Source organism: Athene cunicularia (genome assembly GCF_003259725.1).
Source record: "Athene cunicularia isolate RWA chromosome 21 unlocalized genomic scaffold, athCun1 chr21_part1, whole genome shotgun sequence".
Taxonomy (NCBI): domain Eukaryota; kingdom Metazoa; phylum Chordata; class Aves; order Strigiformes; family Strigidae; genus Athene; species Athene cunicularia.
In genome coordinates this window covers 1,227,474-1,235,335 of record NW_020799127.1, presented here as the reverse complement: position 1 = coordinate 1,235,335, position 7,862 = coordinate 1,227,474, and positions in this window count along the sequence as shown.

Below are 7,862 nucleotides of genomic sequence, written 5' to 3'. Positions count from 1 at the left end.
TAACAAAATAAAAACATCTATGTCCATGTATCTAACAAACTAAAGATTAAAAAGAAAAGAAGGATAAATGATTTACAGCTTATGACTAACATAACCGACAATCAACACTTGCATTCAACAAAGATGCTAAAACATGTATGCAAACTTGAGTGCTATGGATGTAGCAAAAATGGCAAAGGTGTAAGCCAGACCTGCAGCCTGCTCCATTAAAACATATCTGAAAGAATAAAAAGGCTCTTTAAAACAACAGAAAGCAGACTGTGCCTAAAGTGAGATGTTGAGGTAACCAGTCAGTCACTGACTTTGGGTAAAAGCAGGAACTGACACATTGATCCAGCTTCTATCAGCCTAAGGAATTAAACCATTAAATCTGTTAGGCAGCAAATACATACACTGGGGACCTGAACCATGCCCCTCCCAAACTAAACCCCATGCGATTTTATAGAAATTAAGGAGTCCTTGAAGAAGAAAATAACCATTGAAACAGCAGTCTCCATACCTTCGACAAAAAAATTTATAAACTCCACAAAACTCTCCTCCAAACACATGCACTGTCACAGGTACCAAATGGGTTAAGCTTAGTTTAACCCTCATCAAGTCTTACCCATTACTACCGTTACAGTTCTGTAACTTTTCTTACCTGTGGCCCATCCACCTGCACCAGCCTCTCCTAAGGAGAGGGGCTCCGCTATTTCCATTGCAAAACAGAAAGTTTACTTGGTCATTCACTTCCTCTTCACAGCACCCCCCTTTAAAAACCTCAGAAGTAAAGCCTCGCCTCTAGCAAACCGGGGCTGGACCTGCCCTCCCCTATTCCATCCAAAGATCAAGCTCCAGAATCCCTTCTTCCCTTCCTTACAGAGAAGCAGCCAAACACTCCCAATTTTGACCTATTCTGGATGTTTTCCTTTGCTCAGATGTGAAGGCAGACACTTACCATAAATTTTCACTTTTATACGTATTTCCCCAGCCCGAGTGTCTTCCTCTTGAACAGAGACCTAACACGATTCCTGGCACTGTTTTCAAGATGACTTTCACCACTGCAGGGGTGGATGCCCCATACCACATCAATACCAACCTCAATTATCTCGTATTCTTGCCCAAACATACAGTTCTCTTATTACTCATCAGTGGGGATTCCTAATCAATCACAGGGGTTCTGCCTCCCTCAGTTATTTACCCAAAACACAGCTCGTCTGCACAGAGCACTTCTGTTATACCTCCAAGCTGTGTAAATAATTTCCATTCAGAAACCAGCAGCAGTGAGAGAAGAGCCAAGGGGAATGTGTGTTAAAATATGATGGTTCATAAAGACTGGTGATGCAAGAGGCTATGTCATTGCACCTACAAGATCTCCTCTCCAAATAATAAAGCTGTAAATTAATAAACTAATTCTAGTGCTGCTGCAGGTGGGTGCAGTGTCACATCAGGTGCACAACTGACCAAGAGACTTTCATTTTAGGAGAACCAGACCCATCACGAGGCAGCATTTCCACCGGAGATGCTCTAAAAGACATGCATGGAGCTGGTCATCTTCAAAGCGCAGCACTTCGGACAGCTAAAGGCAGTCAACCCGCTTCTGCACCATCTATGACCTCTCCTTTGACACTGAACAGTCATTCTGAAAAACGACAGTGAACTAGTCCTGTGGCAGCACCAAGAAAAACAAATGAGTGTAACAGTGCTGGATGTTTTCTTCTGAGACAAAATAGAAAAATCAAAACACACTACATGCCAAAACCAAAACAAACCAAATGAATGAAGCTTTCTTATGAAATTTCAGAATGGGAAAAAAATACTAACGGACAATTAGAACATACAAACTACAGCCCAGCACTTTTTTTTTTTTCTTTCTTCTTTTATGGGACCTTCCTCAAGTGTAGAAAGTAAGAGGAAAAATTAAAAATTCCACCAGGCTTCAGTTCAATATCAAATGCTTTTTTCTAGCAAGCATAGCCTGAAGCTAAAAAAATGCCAGCATTCTGAAGTGAGTCCTAAACCAACCGATTACAGATACATCCTCAGGGAAATCGGTTGCGGGCTGCAAAAGACGCTTTCCCTGGGATTACTAACACACACATACAAGCATGCACTGTGCCTGACCTGGTCCTGGGTTTTATTTATTTTTAAACGGTGTGATCTGCATGTTACATGCATGAAAACACAGTTTTCCCAACTCTGACTTAAAATTCCACAAGTTCTAAAAAACCCCTTAGCTCAGATCACAGTAGAAACTACTCAAGACTTCTTGCTTTCAAGTGTGAACCTTAACACAGCAAATTCATAACTTCAGTGCCTACAATACATGCAGATAAGTCACCATCCAGCAGATATTCAGAGTGACCCAAACAGGAGCTTGTTGATTCCCTCCACGATTCCACGCATGGATCATTTCCCACTCAAAAGGCCAAGGGAATCAGAGGGGGAGGAAAATAATCTCCTATTGACTTCAAAGCACTAATATTCAAGGGCAAAGTCACAAGCACCACCTTGTGAAGGCATCACAGCTCAAGGACTGCTCTTCCTTAGCCTATTTCTTTCCACAAAGGGATCAAAGGTAGTTTTCTGGACTGGGTGTGAAATGTCAACTACAAACAGGCCTGAATTTAGTTTCTCAAAAAGATAAAGCAAAAGACTAGAAGTTTTTGTAACAGAAAGGCAGAAAACCTCTCAGTCCCCCCTCCAAATAAAATGGTAGATTTAATGAAAAAAAATCAAGTCACCCAAACCAAATGTTACCTGGACACCCTATGTCATGCATGGGATACGAAGACATCTCTAAATGTGTAATACAGTTTTGATTACAAGCAACACTCTTAATAATAAACAATTGGAAAGCAATAACTGTATTTTGCATTTACACAAATGTCAAAGAAACAAATATTGTGCTTAGAAAACAGGAAGAGGCCATCAATTGAGGACGCAGGTTTTCAATGTGGTTGTTGGGTAGCTCTCATGTACACTTAAACCTGATGACTGTCAGAAAACAAATAATCACATCAGCAACAATACAACTGTCAGGATACCAACCTTTTCAAAAACTTGCTTGAAAGTACAGATAGTAACTCCTCACACAGCTACTCACACTCATCTTTCTATGGGGTATTTGAACTGCAGATTTGCAGGTTCCCTAGTTCAAAGGTGGTAATCCAGCAAGGAGAATAAAAAACTCCTCACTTTCTGGATTTCTAGATGAGCAGGAATGGTCTCCCAGCTCAGGAAGTGACCACTAATGGAAGATCCAGCCAAAGCTACGGGTAGCTTTCCATCAACTATTAAGAAAAACTATTGCAACTTCCTCCTGAGCTATCAGCACACTGTTAGGGGAAGAAAAAAAAAAAAAAAAAAAAAAAAAAAAAAAAAAAAGGAGGCTTCCAGTGAGACACACATTTTGGATAGTATTTCAGAAGAGTGGAGTCCCCCCAGGAATGTAATAGACACAATAACATTTAAAAAAAAAAAAGTTGTTAATTTGAAGCATAGTTTGGCCAACTCCTTGAATTTCTGCTGGCCATAAGATTTTCCAGTTTATCTCAGACTTCAATCTCATTCGAGGGAAAATATTTCAGGATGAAATCAGGTCTTGAATGTGGCAAGCCAACTGTCAGGCTGGCGGAAATACCAAGTCACAAGGACACAGGGTAGGGTGCACAAACTGAAAACAAATATGCAATGGAAAAATGAGAAAGCATATCCAATCCTGTGCCCTTAGGGGTGTCCACTTACTGTTACACGACACGTACACTGGTGACTGATGTGCTCTTAGACATGACTTGGTATACAGTACGCGATGGGTCTAGAAATCAGGTCAAAAGGGGCTAGAAATAAGGTTTTATGGTCTTGCAGATTTGAAGCCAGGGTGTCAAGGGATACAAAACCTCAGAAGCAACATAAGCCAGAATGATTGTTCATTGTTAGAAAGACTTAAAAAGCAAAGTAACTGGATTTCAAGAACAGGCTATTGATTATCATGCAATTATCTACTAGTTTCTAAAGTTGAATTGAGCAGAAGAGCATTTAAATGTCTTGGAAGCTGCAGAAAAAAAGCACAGGAAATGTTAATATTTTCACAAAGCAAAAATGGAAATCCAAACCAAACATGCCAAAATATTACCTTCTAAGTTGCAAGTTGGCCAACTTTTTCAAGACTTCTGGTCCTCTGAAATCCTCAAAGCTCTTCCCTAAAAATCCAGCTCAGGTAGAAGTTACCTAACCAAACCCTCAATATCTAGATTGTTACAGAATGTATCATCCAGCACCATCTTTGATACAAATTTGTTTTACAAAATGTATCTGTTAAAAGTTCTCAGCTGATCACCTGTCAGGGCCTGCTTCACAAAGTTGTTCTAGTATTTACTGATCCCCTTTTGTTTTTGCAGTTCACCGAGCTGCCTGTTGTCTTGATTAAATCAGACCACTAGTATTCAGTCATTTAAAACAGCCTAAAAATGTGCAGAGGAATAAAACATCTTACTGAATACAGAACACAAGTTAGTCCCCACTTCTAATCCTTATTTGGCAACCTACTCGGAAATTCACTCCCGTTTCACATCTGGCTGAGCATGACTTCACAACTGGCATTCCCATCACTTTTGCTGCCATTCAACAAGTTTTGTGCTAACTTCATCCCGATCCCTACGGCCACCACGCCGCATGGATTTCCTGCAAGGTGTCCTAGTTAAGGTGACTTTTCAATCCTGTGCTTCCTGATTAAGCGACAAGGGCTCTATTTGCAACTCTCTTGCGGTCGAGCCTCCCAGAGATCTGTTACAGGCTATCTGAGACCCACGCTGCTACAAGCATTATAAACCATCTTGATTCAATTAAAGAAGAATAGTGGTCCAATACAAAGATCCAATAGCTCACCACTTGCCAGGCAAGAAATTCTTTGGCTTGACTACTGCTACAGTTTCTATTTCCATCCACTCCTTCCCTATACAGCGTTAAGGAGGGGACCAACAAATCCCAAGTACTTTAGGGTTCAGGGGAGCATAGTGAAAATCTTTCATGTTTCTGATATCCAAACACACGCATTCCTACAGAAGGAGACCCAAAGGAGAGTTTTTCCTAAGCCTAAAGATATATTTTCATGTCAAGGTAGTACTGAGTTTGGACCTGTGACTCCAAACGCCATGAACGCAACGTGACTTACACCTTGCCTATCCTGTTGACTTTTACAGAGCAAAGTAAAAAATAAATACTGCCCTTTTGAACACAGAGATGCTGCTTTCACTGAAAAAACAAACAAACAAAAAAAGGCAAGTTACTACAGTGAGATTGATGCTCTGCCTCCCCTCCTGGGACTGAGCTCAGCACCTCGTCTCTGTAGGATGTAATACCAGAACTCAAAGTCAACTCAATCTCAACAGATGTTTATTAAAATACAAGTAACAACCTATGCCTCATCTCCATTATCCTTCACCACCATGAATGCCAGCTCAATATAAAAAACCCTATAGGTTTCAGATTCTTTCTTGATCAATCTTTGATCTATAAGAAGACAGTAACAGCAGATCATTTCCATGGCCTGGATTACCTTCTCATCCTATACCCAGGAGTTTTTCTTCACATCCCCAAACACACAGTAAAAGCCTGGTAGTGTGCAACTTAAATTATGTCACCATCATACCTAGAAACTTGCAAAAACTCCAGTCAAGGGAGGAATACAAAGCAGAATTCTTGCACAGCTGTCTAAAAATAATCCCTCCCTGCACTGATGCTCAGGATTGTGACAGAGACAACCTCTGTGGGACAATTCAAAAAGAGTTTTTGAACAATTTTTGGCTAGTATGGTCCTTGATCTAGATTCTCCATGGGCTGCCACTGACACAAGCAGCTAAGGAATGAAATAGCTCATATTAGAGTGCACAGGGTTCAGCTTTAAGTTTAGAACAGGTTTAGGTCAAAAATTCAAACTCCTCCAACATGAAAATCCTCTGCTGCAAGTTTCATAGCCCTGGATGAAACATCTTAATTCCAGGATCCAACATTATGGATTTTGACAAACCACTGACGCTTGAATGAAAATTTAGGTTGCTAACATTACATACCAGGGTATGAAACTTCTATAGGCTGTATCCTCCTTGCTTAGATAGATTAAATTTAAAATCATATATAAACCCTCCTCCCAAGTATTACTTATTTACCCATCATTTACTATTCTATAGTACAAAACTATATATGACAAAAGCTGTGATTTTCTTGCAGTCTATATAAAATCTACTCACACCTCACATCAGAGTCCATCAATGTAAAACTTTTTTTATTCCCTGTCATGGAAATTAAAATCCTCAGAACACCCTGGATCACTTTTAGCAAAACACTGACGAAAGATTCACACATCAGTTTCTATTGAAAGAGAAAACACAAAATAAAACGATATTCTGAAAACAAAAAATAAATCAAGGAGCTACAACCTGAGGAAAGTGCATGGTTCATTGAAGAACTAATTAATTAGGAGGCACATGCAGGTAAAGGGGAGAAAGGCTGCAAAAGCCAGTAGACGTTTTCAAGGCATATACACCAAGTTCTTCCCCCCAACAGTCATTATGTGTATTTTTTTATCCCCTAGTCATTCCTTATTTCCAAGGATTTCCTACTCTACCCACCAATCTCTAAGTCCCTCCTGAGGGAGGGGTTGCAAGTCCTCTCCTGCCCGGTCTATCAAAACACCTCCATTCTTTCACCGAGCTCATCAGCGATCCCTCCCTCTCCCCTCATTGCCCCTATGCACGCTGTCCTCACGTGGAGAAACTTCAGAGGGTGACACCGTTTATGAACACGAGCACTTCTGAACCTTTCCTGCCTCAATAAGACAGCTGCTTGCCAAAGATCGTTGGCCAGCTATTTCCTGAAGATGCTAAAAATACTATTTATGGTAAAAATAAATACACACACACACAAAAAGTCACATGCTTGGAAATGAGGGTGCAACTATTACTCAAAAGGCTTGATAAGAACTGAGAAGTGACACACGCTTGTTAACCCAGAAACAATTAAGTGGCCACATAAGACTCCTGGAAAGAGTAACCTGTGAAATACCACTGAGAGGACTGAACTTTCAGTCTCTGATACACTTTTAAAAGGAGCGAACACACCCACAACCCCACATTATCTAACTTTTCTTCTCCTGCAGCACAGGCTGAGCAGTCCCCCGTGATTTGCAGACAATGGTGACTGTGAAAATAGTTAGAATGCAGGCGGGAAGGATTTGTGCTGAACAGCGTCTCTGGTCTGGAGCTGTCCTCAGGCACCATAAGCTGGTGGAGCCTCTCGGGCCTGGCAAGAGCTACACCACTTTACATCAGCTGTGATTTCGGTACACTGCTCCTTCTCTTTGTCAGCCTTTGCAAGGTTTTAACTGGAAAAACCCCAGTCTAGAGCGGCAATAAGGACGATGAACCCAGAATGGAATCTCCTCTGAAACAGTCCCATTCCAGACGGGAATTTAATAGGCTTCTCTATGGAGAAGCATGTGCAATAAGGGGAGGAGGATAGTTAACATTCTTTAACCAGGCTATGACCACCACTGGGTCTCGGGGAGGAGTTTGGAAGTGCCTAGTAGTCTCACGCTTAGGCCTCTATCCACCTCTAGCAGCACCGGGAGGGATTAAGAGCTTGTTTTTGGAAGCAGAGCCACAACCAAAGTCTCGGACAAAGGTTCTCCTCGAGCGGCAGCACTTCTGGTGCCTCTGGTGAAGTGAGTTTGTGGAGCAAAAAGAAACCCCAACCAAGCAGCCAAAATGCGGGAAGGCTACCGCGGGAGCTAAGGCACTTCTTAAGTTTATCAACAGCGATTATTTATTGTGTCGCAGACCTATCGGCCCCTTCCGCCGCTGACCTCCCCCCCCCACACCCGCCGG